Source organism: Parasteatoda tepidariorum, chromosome 1 (genome assembly GCF_982258835.1).
Source record: "Parasteatoda tepidariorum strain Cologne lab strain chromosome 1, Ptep-v5.0, whole genome shotgun sequence".
NCBI lineage: Eukaryota > Metazoa > Arthropoda > Arachnida > Araneae > Theridiidae > Parasteatoda > Parasteatoda tepidariorum.
Window position 1 is genome coordinate 39,266,069 of NC_141755.1, and position 15,233 is coordinate 39,281,301.

Sequence of the window (15,233 nt, forward strand, 5' to 3'; positions counted from 1 at the left end):
TTTCTTTCTTTATTAAAAATTCGAACAATTAACGAACAAGAATTACAAATAATACCAATTTAGTTCAAAAACGAAATTAAATTTTTAAGAACTGCAGAATTTAAAATAGACTAAGCAATACAGAGAAGACATACTAGGAATTAAACGTAGGTTTTGGCGCACGGTTTTTAACTGTTTTCTGTATGTCTAGCAACATCATTAGAATAACGATCGCTCATAATGGAAATTTTCAACCCCTGCTTTCATGAGTCATTCTAAGTTATAAACTCCATTAGAAAGCGGTGAAAAGCTAACTCATTTTTACGAGTACTAACATTATTTATGTAGTATTTTAAGCTCACGCCTTTTAGTCACTGTGACTGAAGATCAGATGACTTTTCGGCGACATTTTTTTTGCTGATGTAAGTATTTTCTCACATCCCTTACTCCCTCTTAAAATGATGGGGGCAAAAAAAGATAAAAAACTCAGAGGAAAGATATTTCGCCTGACGTTGCCTTTTTTTGAACGAAATTTCATTTCTGTAAGACTAACCGCTCCGCCAAATTGAATTGAGGGGGAGGAAGTTTCGGTTATGATTTTCATCAGTTGAAAACCAATTTTACAATTCAAAAATCAAATTTCGGGTAATACTGGTCTCTTTATGACCAGTAGTCTATTCTATGAGTCAGCAGTTTGAATTTTACACATTTTTTTCTTATTTTCTATTACCAAACGAAAATTTAAACTTAAAATGTTTTTTAGGCAGTGTAGATTGGTTAAAATAAAACTCACGATTTATTCTATTTTCGAAAAAATTTTAACCTTTTTCTCCAAAACATTAGATGAAGTTTATGAAATACTGAAATTGATTATAATGAATGTTTATTTTATATATGGTATATTGAATATAGTATTTTTCAAATAACCTGTGAGTTAAAAACAAGCTTTTTTTTTTATAATGATGTGATCACTTATAGATTTTGTAGAATAATGATACAGATACTAAATTTATACATCCTCTTACTGCATTAGTCATATTAGTTAGCAGAAAAAGTCTCGTTGGCGTTGAGTTTATGTTAAAGATGATAGGCCCAAAATTATGTTAATTGCATTGAATTTAAATCCAAATTTTAATCAAACGTCTCAGCATGGAAAATACATCTGACCTCATTTAGGGAGACAAACGATGCAAAATCTATTAAGTAAGAACTCAGAGGAATTAATGTTGCAGCAACCGTATTGCAATTAATGTTAATTATGAAATTTATATACACATTGTCTCTAAAGATTGCCTGGTTTACTGTAAGAAGAAAATGAGTCCTCCAAATCAAAGATTTTATAATGTATTCATTCGTAAAATATTATTTAATTAGCATTTATTCTAAATAAACAATAACCTTCCGAAATAAAATTTTTCAGATTTTTATTTTATTGACATTTTAATTTTAATTATTTATATTTAATTTTGATGAAACTAAAATGCTCTTTAAGCTCATTTGGTCTATGTAGTTTTGAATATTCTCCGTGAACTCAGATAGCTAAGCACAGAAGCTAAATCAAGGAAATTCTAAACCAACCTAAGTTTAAATATTTTCTACTTCTATTTATTTTGAATGCGCTGGATTGGATGTAGCTAAGTGCCCCTAAACCAGGAATAATTTTTTTCTTCAGATTTAACTTTTTTAAATTCAGATTTTGTATTTTTTACTTCTAAATATATTAAACCGCAATATTTAAAAAAAAAACAAGTGAATTTTTTTTAACTATTTCCAAAAATAGTAAAAAAAATTCAGACTAAACTATGATATGTTTGTGCACAGAAGGGAGAGAAATGTTTTTTAGACTAAAAACTAAATTTCAGTGCATTATCCAATGATGCAATTGCTCGTACCTTATACTAAGGATGGTTATGTATACGTTATGGATAGTACGTTTTATTTTGAATTTCTAACAGCGCCTATATTTACCAACAACTCAAACGTAGCATTACTGTATTACATAGCTAGTTGCTTTCATTTACAGTTAGATGCGAAAATTATGCTATTTTTCTATTGAGTGAAAAATATCATAATAGCATGTAATAAAAGGAAATGAGGGAAAATGTGATAATTTGTGAATGGTCATCCTGGATGTGATAATTTTAAGAAGTCATGCATAGAGTTGGCAGGGATTTAATGCTCACTAATCGCTTATCCGAGGAACGGAAAAATTTCGCTTTTCAAATAAAGAAACATATTAGTTGGTTTCGCAATGATGTTTTGCGTGCTATTCGTATTTCCCGGATAAATTATGTCCCAAGGTTGTTCTGATGAAACAATTTTTTTCTCTTAAGATGTCAAAAAACCTTGTAAATCGGAAAAGTAAATTTTCAAAAGGCAAAATTGTTTCTTATGATTTAGTATATACAAAATTATAAACGATTAGTATATACGATTTAGTATATACAAAATTATAAACTATATACAAAATTTATAAATTCTTTTACGTAATTGAGTTTTACTAGTTATAAAACGCAGCTAAACCTCGTTACCGTCAATTTGAAGGGAGACAAAAAATTTGTTCACATTAAAAGTAATTCACGTTAACAGTTCATAAATTTTCCATGAAACTCAATCAATACGCATTTTCTATTGTTTATATCTATTTGCGTTTTCTAAGAATAAAGTTCTTTTATAAATTTGTAAGTTAACATATACAATATACTCTAGATATCTCAAAAACCTAGTTATGTCAAAAATATTTTCCCTCCTATATCCATTTAATATCAATATGAATTTCTATGTCGAAGGGTTTCTTCTCAAAACCTTTCGATGTGAAAAATATTTCGGAATAGAAAATGAATTTTTTCGGAAAAATCACAATGTATGTTTGTTGTAAACCAAAACCATAATAAATTATTATTGTTGTATTTAGACTTATGGTCAACTATCATCACATACATATATTTAATTGCAGTTATTCTTACGTTTCATGACTCTACTTTTAAAAGTAATATTTTAGAATATACTTTTTTTTTACTTTTTAGGTTACTTGTTATCTCGAAAACTCGAAATTTTTTTTTATCGTCCTTTCAACTTTGGGATATCGATAGTACACTGTATTTCTATTCAATAAAAGTTTTTATTTTGCACTTTACATTAAATTAATAACTTCTTTACATATTCTTATAATAAATATAAATAATTAATTCAAAGTAAAATAAAGTTATAAAGTTATAAACTTATAAGAAAAGAAAAAGTGTATAGTTCAGAAGAAATCCAAAAAGTGTATTTACTTTCTCTGCTTTATATATTTTTTTTATTCTGTAAAAGAAGCAAATAAAAAATCATTGAAAAGAAACTAACAAATAGGAGTAAACTGATTGCAGAATCTGAGATTGAAGTATTGAACTATTGCAGAAATTAGAGAGAATTATTAGCAAATTAATCGGCAATAGCTCGCTGTTTTGTTTCTTATTCGCACCTGCTTTCCAGAAGTCTTCTAACTTAAAAACTGTAACTAAAAATTGATTCGAATTTTCATTTTACTTTACAAGAGAACTAACAGTTTTAATTGCCTCGTAAGCATCTATCATAGGAACAAAACAGTTGATTTTCAACTGTTCTTCATTTTTATCCCGTAATCTGAAGAATCTACATCGGCTAATTCATTTCACGAATTTTTTATTTCCCCAACAATATTACTTCCCCAACAATTTTTTATTTCCCCAACAATTATTTCAAAGTCTTTAAAAAGTCAAAATATCATCATCATCCTTTGAAAAGTAGTCTTTGAACAAATTCTCAAAATTACTCAATTGATTCTGGAAACAGAATCAATTGAGCAACTAATTGTGCATTTGGGCATCACGAACAGGATTAGACCCATACAGAACAAAAGATTAATTAATTTAATTTCTCAGAAGAAAAAAAAGCGCTCTCACCAAAATCATTACTAAAGCTCTGCCGAAGCGCTTTGGTAATGATTTTAGTTAAATGAACAGTAAAATGTGGTTTTATATTCTATGATAAAATTAATTAAGTGTGGTAAAATTTGGTATATTTATCATGATACATTACGGATCGTATAAAAACCATTTGTTCGATTAAATTAAATTTTTTGTTCAGTTTTTTTCCTAGATGTGTTGCAATAAGAATTATAATTGAGAAAACCATAATTTACGGTCAACGCTACCATAAGACAGGAAAAATAATTTTTAAAAACTCAAAATAGGGTTTAAATACTGTACATTTCGACTGTATAAACCAGAATTAGTTTTTTTTTACCAGAAATGTTATTACCATACAGTTAGGTAATTTTAACACAAATATTCTCTCCGTGTACATAAAAGGAATATTTTATTAGTTTCCACTAATTACATACCAATATTTACAAGCATCTTTTTTTTATTTGTAATAATGTATCGAGTATTATATCTTTTCTTAAATCAAACCTTCAGAAAGTAGAACAGTAGTGAATAGTTTACCAAAACGAAGTTCAACAAAAATAGACAAGCTATTGTTTCTATTATGAGAAAACAATTAAACTACTTTTTCCACTGATGTTTCGATCCCAATCTATATTTCTGTTAGGTAAGAAGCAAGAACTGGAGCAAACTGCTCCGTCTGTATTACAAACAGTTACAAAAAAAAAAAAAAAAAAAAAAAAAAAAAAAAAAAAAAAAAAAAAGCTAGGCAATTTAAAAATTAGAATTGTCAAAGAAAAGGAGTAAAAACGTTAGAGTACTATTAGAATCATTTTAAAACATTGATCTTATCTAGTTGTTTGAACTTAAGCAAAATCTCGATCTCGGCAAGAGCCCATCTTCGCGACAAGTGAATGAGGAAGGATTGTGCGGTAAACGAATGTATGCTATGTAAACATTTTCTGGCCTAGGGTGTTATGAAATAACATGGGGAGGGAGATAAAGAAGCCGCGAAATGTTTACTATAAACAGAGGAGGAAAATAAGCAAGGTGCTTATTTATACAAACACCTAAAATATATGTAGTTAAAATGATTAAACTACAATCTTAAAGCTATTCTATGTCTATTAACGCATGAATGAATAAATTGTTCGCTTGATTGAATTCATAATTCGTGACATTCTAAAGTTTTGCAATAATATTTACCTGAACGCTTGTTCATTCAATTATAACGCGGTTACTCTACTAATTAAAAAAGGTTAATTTCCTGCATAATAAACACTGAAATAACAGATTATGTTTCAAACTGTTGATTATCTTTTCACAAGTAATATTTACGGTTAATTATTGTTAATTAAATAGATGTAAATGTCAAATTTTTAACAATTCAGTCTTTTCGCAAATATTAGTTTTTCATGACTTGTAAATAAATTACTGTTGCTGTTGACGTAGGCCATTAATGCAAGGAAAGCGCTTGTTCTTGTTTTCCAGTGATGACCAAAGATTCGACTTCTGCAACACCCATGCGTCACACCCGTTCATAGGACGGATCCACTCATACAAACATTTATTCATCCACAAACTATTTATTCATCACACCCATTCATCCTTCAAACTAGGCTATCCCGGTCCCCATAAATTACTAATGGTACATTTTAAGGATTTTACATTGTAAATTAATTTACTGCTTACCGATGATTAGCCAGTTTATTTTTCCTTTATTTACATTGCCTACGAACTTTATTCCTCATTATCCAAATTTATTTTGTAGTATTGTAGTCTATAAGTAGTTTTTAATATTTTACTATATAATATACTGTTACTATAATATACTATTACTATACTATACTATAATAGTTATTTGCTCCACAGTTTATTTTGTATCATTTGGAACTATAGCAGTTGATAGCTCTATTGCTTTTTTTGTAGTAAATTACTTTATGATTTACTAATATTTTTATTGTACTATAGATTATTTCGTAATAGCAATTGCTTTATATAGTAGTAATTTGCACAACAGTTTAAAAAATATGGAAAAAAAAAGACATAAAAAGCAATACATCCGAAATGTTCTGTATTTGCTATTATTATTCATTTTAAACTACAGTCAACCCCGCTTAAAGGAATACCATCGGTTCCAGCCAAATCTATGCTATTAAGCGGGTTATTCGATTAAAAGGGGAATGCAATATTCAATCTAAAATTCTGAATTTTCAAGAAATTTTACTTTTTAATGGTTTAGTATCGCGGTTTGATTAAATAAACTCACTTATATGATCAATAAATAATTATAATTAAAACTTTCTTCCTTAGTATCATAAAAAAATGTCATTTGCAGTAATTTGTCATTTGCAAAATAAATCAATGTTAGTAAAAAGTATCATGTAGGAACTAAAATATTATTTAAACCTATCCGAAAAATTCTGTAATTGAAGACTTTTTTATACCGGTTTAATTTTTCAATTTATCAAGATTAGATATTCCCTTTTTGTTTCTACAAAAATTTTCATAACTTGTGCGTATTGCTTTCAAACACATGCAGAATTTTTTTTTCTTCTAATCTTTGAAACTTGAGAAATTCCTAACTAATGCGCTATTTTAGTTGGGGATTTCTTTGAAATTTATTGTTTCTAAGATTCATTGTTTTTTTCCGATAAATTTAAATCATTCTTTTTCGCGCTCAACTTGCAACCAACTCAAAATTATTCACTGGATTAAGCCGTTATTCCACTTAAGAAAAAGACACTCTTTACACTAGTGTATTAGGTTTTTAAAACTTTTTCTTATCAAAGCTAACAGTGCATCAAGAGGGGACCACAAGTCTTGACCAAAAAAACAAATCACTCTATCCCTTTTTTACATACTAAATGATGTGTGAGTGAAGTAAGTCAAAGAGGGGTAAAACCCCCTTCGTTTACTTCAATGTATAACTGGCAGCAAGATTTGATTAATTTTTCAACTTCATCCCAAGCACCTACTATAATAAGAAGTCCCTATTGAAATGACCACCTATTGTAACTGAAAAAGGGAAATTTTATATTAGTTGGTGAAATATTTCTCTAAAATTGACAAATTTTTTTTCATTTCAGTACCACTTCTTTATGCAATTAAGCGGGGGCAAAAAACAACAAATAGCCGTTTAAACGGGGAAGTTCAACATTAGTTTAATGTAAAATGATTTGGTTCCATTAAATTTTATTCGTATAAGCGGGTTATTCGATTATCCGAGGGGCGATTAAGGGGGGACGACTGTACTTCAAAATAAAGTATTGCACAGATGATATTATTTTATAAAAGTGGAGTCAACTATAATTTTAAATTGTAAAATATATTGTTTAAAATAATTATTTATATAGAAAAAAATATTTAAAATGTATTATTTATAAATATATTATTTATTATATTTTAAATTATATCATTTATAAAGAAATATCATATATCGATAAATATTTTTATTTAAGGCGTTAGAATATGAATGAATAATTTTTTAATCTTTTATTCCCAGTATTCCATCTTTTGTTCTAAAAAAAGAAACCGTTTTATCCCTATGGTTACCGTTACCATAGCTACGATTCAAGAGATATCTCTTGATAGTCTTTTGCTCTCTCTGGGTCGATCAACAATAACTACTTTCTAAGCCTGAGGGGCGGAAAAGTATTTCAAACCCCCCTCCTCCAGTTTTGTGGGGATACACCCCAAACCAAGTGGGGGAGTTAACTGTTAATGTAAATACGGAAGGGGTGTAGGCCCTGATAAAATGCTTTCACTCTCGTCGTAAGCCCACGTGATTTTGCGAAATTAAGTTGGAAGTAGTGGGTGACGCTATCCTGGCCCAGTTTGTCTCCAATTCACTAAGTTACACGGAAATTATTGAAGATGAAAACATGTATAAATCAATGCGTGATGTGTTTTTTGAACCCGAAATCGGGTTTATTGTGTGAAATTTTCGTTTTGTCCAAGTCGACACCCAATGCATAGGAAGTTGTGTCATATGATTATGACGGAAATAGAAAAGGCGATGGTTATTAGTGAAAACCACTCTATGGTAATTTTATTTGCCTATTTCGTCATTACATTAATTTGCGTAGGTGCATTTTGAATAACGTGTGTACAACGAAGGTATTTAAATTTGAAGAAATTTGGGAATTTAAAAAAGTTTTATAATTTTGTGCAGTGAAAAAAATCTCTAATTCCCGCTTTTGACAGTTATACTGAAAAAATACATGCGTATCATATGTTTTTGTTATGTTGTATTTCTAGTTATTACAAGCATCATGCAAACACAAAACTTGTTTTATTCATAAACATTAACATTAAGACGTGACTTATCGTTTTACTGGCATGATGAATCCGAATGTGATTATGAATCGAAGTGTTGTGCAAATCCTGTTAATTTTTCTTACAATTAATCCAGCCTATTAATGTTTTTTAACCGCTATTTTGCAGCCATCCACGTCTTTAGGTATTGAGAAATAATTTTTAAAAAATGCAACGTTTATTTTTAAAAAACCTACTTACTAATTGCGAATTAACGCAATACTAAAAATACATCGCGAGGCCTAAATCTCAACATTGCCCAGTCCTAGCCCCCTTAACCAACTAGTCCCCCAACCCAAGTCATGAAAGAGGATATTGCACTGAGAGTAAGCTATATGTATGCTTGATCTTAATTAAGAGCATCATCTAAATAATGCGAATGCACCGAAAAAGTCGAAAAACATTTTCCAGAAGTGTTGTTTCATAGATAATTTCGATATTTGTATTCTCATTGAGAATATGAGTGACTTTTTGATTTGGGGGCAAGGAGATGTCTCCTAGATGTTTGTTCGGTTCATGGCCCATATATGTAAGCCCAGGTTCGGTAACTAGATGTCTAGATATTTGTTCGGTTATTTCAAAGCTTAGACGTTTGTCCGGGTAAGGAGAATTGGTATTAAAAAAATAAATAAATTATAAAATATTTGGAATCTGGTGGTTTGGAATCACTCTTATTGGACCTGGCAAACTAATACTGTTTCAATTATTATTCTCAATTATTATTATCCTCGCCCAGATAAATATGGGCTCACGATCCCGAGCAATCTCGTTTATCTCATTTTTTTTCCCTCAGCCAATTACGGATTTTGCATCAGATTTAGTTTGCACCTACGTCTATTTCTCTCTCTTTATTTTTATTTTATTAATTTAAATTTTTTTTTACTATGAATGTATAATGATGTTTCAGTTTGAAGCAATATTCCCGCTTTAGCGGTTGCGCCACGAAACACTTACTTTCATGCATTATAACAGGATGGAAAATTTAATTAAGCTACATCTTCTTTTTTTCCTATGGCTAAAGCAAAAACTAGACATATTCTACAGAAATTTGTAAAAAGATTCGACAATATACTCTCGAAAATTGACCAATTAGAAATTTGTAATGAGTTTTTAAATTCATTTTCGCTTGAGGATTTTTTTCTTGAAAAGAGCGGGTTGTTTGAGAGCAGGGCTTAAAGAGCGGAATGAGAATGAAAGGGATTATTTTATTAATAAGAAGGTTTTTCGAACTCTCATTGCGTCATTTTCAAATTACGTCACTGCCATTCCAGTTGAAAGCTAAATGAAGCAAATAGATAGAGGAAAATTGGAGTTTAAATTCCATGAATTCAAAAGTTAAGTACTTCTACTTTTAGCTGCCTAGATGCATTTTATAATAGTTCAAATGCAAATATCCAGACATTTTCGAGTTAATTACATCATTCTTGAAACATGATATTGATAGTGGTTGCATAACATCATCCTACAAAATTAATCAAAATTAAAAGAAATTTACCTTTTACCTTGAATTTTAGCTTAAAAAGTAATATTCATATAAATATTATTTATTGAATTTTAAATGTGTATTTATTGCTATTGTACTGTCTCAAAAATTTGTTTCCCCCTATAAAAATATACATTTAATTTGAGAAGTAACAATTGAGTATTGTTATTTCACTATTTTTTTCATCTAAATTCAAATTTCTTTTACACGAATAAAAGAGATGAGAGATGTAAGAATACATGTCGCATATTTAAAATAATTGATATATTACCAAAAAAAAATGGAATTATTCTCATAAGTAAGTAGAAAAGCAAAGTTAGAAATGTGTTCAAGGATTTTACAAATATAGTTTTAGTACCTGAGATTATATTTGAAAGAATTTCCTAGCAATTTTTATTCATCTTAAGTTCTTTTTCTTATTACATCTGCAATATCCTTTTCAAAATTTAAGAAATATTTAAAAATTCGTCAGTAATCTTGCTCACCTGGTTTTCAGTCATCAAGAATCTAATCAAAAATGTGAAAAATAGTAAAATATGCCTCTATGGAATAAATATATTAAAAACATAAACATGTGACCATAATCGCTTAATTAAATCTCATTCCTTTAAAAAGACAAACACTGAGTGTCAATTCTGGATTACTTAATTGAGGCAACTCCTTCATTCTTTTTAAATATTTTTCAAATAAATTGCGTTTCTATGTCCGACTTCGTAATAAAAAGTCAAAAAGAAACTGTTATGTAAATTGAAATTATTAATTAGTTCATCTTAAACCGTAAGTATTGCAACTTTAATAAATTCAACATTTAATCATTGAATCAAAAGTTGATTCTTGTGCTTAATTTTCCAATTTTATAGTATATATTTCCCTAAATCAGCTATGTTATTCTTTTTATTTCACCTTTTAATAAAAATAGATTTAAAAACACTTCAATTGACTCGTCAATTACATCCGAAGTTACTAAATCACAACCTAAAACTAAATTAGATATCTGACATTTTAAAAACTGAGAAAATGAAATCACTTATACAAACTAGACACGAATTTATGAAGAGAAACCTCGTTATTGACGCATGTTCTATTTTTTCTTGTCAAAAATAATGCTGAGAGTTAGCTTTAGAGATACAATTAATCTTCATAACTTTCTTCTGTATGTCACAAATGCAGCACAAAATCGTATTTCATCGTTCCTGCAACAATTGAAACATTTAAGCATTTTTTTCTTCTTCAAATGTTCTGGAAATTCTTATTGTTGTTTATCCAGTCTAAGCTCTATACAGCTTATAATAATTTTGTATTAGTAAGTTTTCATTTTCATCCTTATGCACTTGTCATGGTTGTTCACAGAATAATAAAATTTGATTAAGCTGACATTCAGGTATGCCAGGAATAGCTTGATTAAATAATATTCTTGGCTGTCGTTGGCAGACAATATTTGCCTATGGTGACCTACTAAAATTATTGAAATGCACGCAGATATGGTTTACTTACATAAATGAAATACTTGTTCGAGTTCAAATTGAAAAATAGTTCAACTGACGAAGATGAACAAGAAATCTCTCATCACTGTAGAGTTAAACATCTGCCTAGAAATCTTTAGAAAAATTGTTACTAAACAGTTTAAAATTAAGAAACTAATTACTGTTTCCTTATTTTATAGGAAAAATGCGCATCTGTTCTTTTTATGAGAAAACATTATTCAATGACATAGTTTAGCTCCAGTTTCTCTCCCATGGATAAATTTAAATGGGAGGAAAAAGAAGCTTGATTGTATGGAATAGTCATTAAAGGTCAGTATTTTAATTTCAACTAATATTGTATGCTAGAGTATTTAATAAATTGCATGGTTAATATATCATATAATTTACTGATAACATTTTTAATACGTAATTAATGAGATTTTTGTTTTAACACTAAATAAGTGCGATCCTGTAAATGTGAATGAAAATAAAATATCAGAGAAACTTTAAGCAATTATTTGAAAATTGCTGAATCGAAACAAATGAAACTCAAGGCTTAATCTACCTACACATATTTATTCTTAAAAATATTGTCTTCATATAGTTCAGTAACTATAGCAAGAAAGAGGCAGTTTCTGTGAAGAAAAAAATTAATTTCACGATTTTTTATTAAAAAGTTTTGTTATGCCATCGTAAATGATATAATATACTCTCGGCTGTATACTTACCCCATTTCTGGGGAAAATGTGGGTAATCTGGGAGAAAATTGAATATTCTCTGAGGAGACTAGTGAAGGATACTTCTTATGTAATTTTATCTATTTATTTACGCAAAATCGAATGAGATAAAAAATAAAACGATGAAATAAACTGTTCAGAAGTTAAACTAATTTTATGAAATAAGAAAGAAAAAAAAACGTCAACGGAATAAAAAGTTAAGAAAAAAAGTGTTGATGAATACATTTTTGAATTGAATACATTTTTGAATTGAAAACTTTTATTCACTAAAACCCTTGCTACTTCTAAACTAAAAGTTCTATTGGATCATGTTTCGTGTTTAGTTAAATTGATTAAAACTGAAAAACATATAGAAAACTATAATTCACATTTCTATGTATATATTTGTAATTTGAAAACTGTATAGTTTTCATTTCGGATTTCTATTGTATTTATAAAGTACTTTGTAATTATCCTTTTTATTTCAGTTTTATGAAATATTTATTTGTTAATACTTTTTGGATGTCGTGTGTTAATGAAGACAAAAGTACATTTTGTAAAGTAAATCGTGATTTATTTTAAATATTTTTCTATTTACATTAAAGTATTTAATCTACATTAAAATATTAATTTATTGTTCACCAATTTATTTCTTCCTTATCACGTTTATCCATAACGAAATGCATATTTATATAATTGACATGCACAATCACTATTTAAGATATAAAGAGTAAAGGTACTTCAGTTTCTCTATACATTTTTTCTGACAAAATAATGCCAATTCAGTTTTGCAATCAACAGTTTTTGATAGATAATTAAAGAATGTACACTTGCCAACTTTGAGAGCTTTTATTAGTATCTTTGTTTTTATGCAATTAATGTTGAAAAATTTTGTAGCGTCATCCAAACCTGTTTTCATCAGTTTAAATTGTAATAAATTTGAGATTTCAAAAAAGTATAAAATTGAGAAACGTGTAATTTTTAAATTGCGTACTTAAAATCACAAATCGCATCATTTTGTTGCTATAAAGTTGCTCTTAAAAATTCTTAAGTTTTAAAAAGCATAATGCACTATTTGTTCTAATTTAAGAAAGCGACCTCTTTATTTTCCATTTTTTAAATAGTTATTGTGCTGTCTAATAAAATTGCATCATCAAAAGTTCTTTAAGTACAAATATATATCAAGAAAATATAAATTAAAAATTTAACTTAAAATCTACGATCTCGAGGATAGTGGCCTTTTAATATCTCAGATAAGTTTGTGAGCATCGATCTGAAACTGATGGGCTTAAAACCAACAATGAGGAATACCGCGTAATACAAAAATAAACCTTAGCAACAATACATTCAAAACTGAGATTTTAATATATTTGATATTTTTGTTTTATAAACTAGTTATTTAAAAATAAAATAAAAGTAAATGTGTTTTATCAGTTTTTGAAACTCGATTTATAGTTCATAGCATTAGAAAAAAGCTAATTATCAAATTTCTCTTCTCGAAGCACTTGCAAAGAACTTGCGTTGTTTCTTAAATTGTACGCAGAGGACCCCAGAACTTCACGATAAAAGTTCAGTGTCTTTAACCACTGAGTTACCGAGGCTCAAAAACTTAATAGCTTGAATAAGTGAATTTTAAAAATTTTGTCTTTCTTACTTTAATATTTTAAAGATATTGAAATTTTTTTTTTTATCAGGGAAAAATATTAACTTGTAGAAAATGATCCAAATGTAGTATTCTCATTTTTATATTGCAAGAGAAAACTATTTCTGTTACTCCTGAAAATGTTTTCGTGACTGCGAGAAAGCATCAGTGCATAACCCTTCTTGTAGAGATAGCTTTAAAAAAATCTAAACAGATAAATTAAATTTTTTGTTTGCGCAACATATTTTATAAAGTACGCAAATGAATCTTAACGAATGCTTAAATAATACATTACATTTTATTCCGTTCCATTTTTGTATATGAATTTAATTCATTACAGCTTATTTCCATTTTAATTTCTTGTTTAGGTATCCGATTAGTTTAGACAACTTTTTTTTAAAATATTAATATAAAATTTCGGAAACTAGTTTATTTGTTTTATAATGTGTAAAAACTTATAAAACTGGCAATAAAAATTAATATTATTTTATTTTTGTTTTAAATGACCATTTTTAGGAAAAAATTAGGAAGAACTTTCTATCCCCCAAAACAAAAAATCCTTCGGGGATTTCAATTAGAAGGTTATCAATTATGTTTCGAACTATTATCTTAAGAACAAGAGCTATATATAACTGAGTTACGGATCAATGTAGATAAAAAAAGAAATTTTTTAAAAATTTTTGCACTTGTCATTGAGAAAAAAGCATGCATAAATAATAAATTCTACTTTTTTTTCTTAGTCTGTAGATCAAAGCATATGCTATAATCAGAAACACTCATGAAAAATTGTAGAGAATTATTTTAAAAACAACTTGAGATATCGTGTTTAAGGCGGTGTAAAATGTGAAAAAATCTGAGAAATTTTGAGATACATAAATTTAAGACTTGAAATCACTAGTCTACTCAGTGTTATAACCTTGCCATTTGACATTTAATTGTTCAATTATTTTCAAATTTTTTTTATGGAAAATGTTTTATTGCAGATTCATAGCTTCTGAAACTTAAAAAACATCTATTACATGGATATACATGTTATGAATTTTTTCTTCCGTTAAAAATGGATTTTCAAGGAAGCTGAAACTAAAAATTTGTTCTAAAAAGAAGAAAAAACTTATTAAGGTATGTACCTAATTAATTAACTCATTTAAAACATATGTGCCATATAAATTAGTTTGCTTGTTTCAAAATATTTAAACAAATTTATAGTAAAATATCATTTATTTTGAAATAAAAAGAAAGGTGCAAAATATTCATGGATAATAAAATGAATATTCATCATCATCATCATAGTTAGGTAGACAGCCCAATGTGGACCAATGCCTTCCTCTGAAACAGACTGTAACTGGATACTTTTTACTGTTATAATTACCGAAAAATCATTAAATTATTCGAACTCAGTAAATGTTATTGTTATAATTACTGTATAACATTTTAAGGTAAAATGGATTTTAAAGATTATGCATCCAAAGTGATGTTACTTTATACTGTAATTTGTTCCAAAATTCTTTACAGTTCATGTCATAAATAGCAGTGGAAAAAAAAGAAAAAATTATAAGTGTTGTATTTCATTATACCTCTTTATGCTATCAACCTGGTTCCTTTGATGTCTTATCTAATATCTTCGTAAACTTCTAATAATTTGGAAGTAAATATTTTCAACTTTCATAACAAATAAAGTGTTTCGTTTATAGAACAAGTGTACATAAAAAAGGCGGAAGTGAATAAAAT

At 28.0% G+C, this 15,233-nt stretch overlaps 1 protein-coding gene across 2 annotated transcripts in view; it reads left to right on the top strand.

The window, feature by feature from the left end:
• LOC107438242 (growth arrest-specific protein 2) overlaps nt 1-15,233 on the top strand; it is a 193,436-nt gene that overhangs the window by 11,871 nt on the left and 166,332 nt on the right. For both annotated transcript variants that reach the window (XM_071179981.2, XM_071179984.2), the window contains exons 2-3: nt 11,348-11,477; nt 14,489-14,624. The gene's annotated coding sequence lies outside the window, so the exon portion shown is untranslated. The remainder of the gene's footprint in view (nt 1-11,347; nt 11,478-14,488; nt 14,625-15,233) is intronic.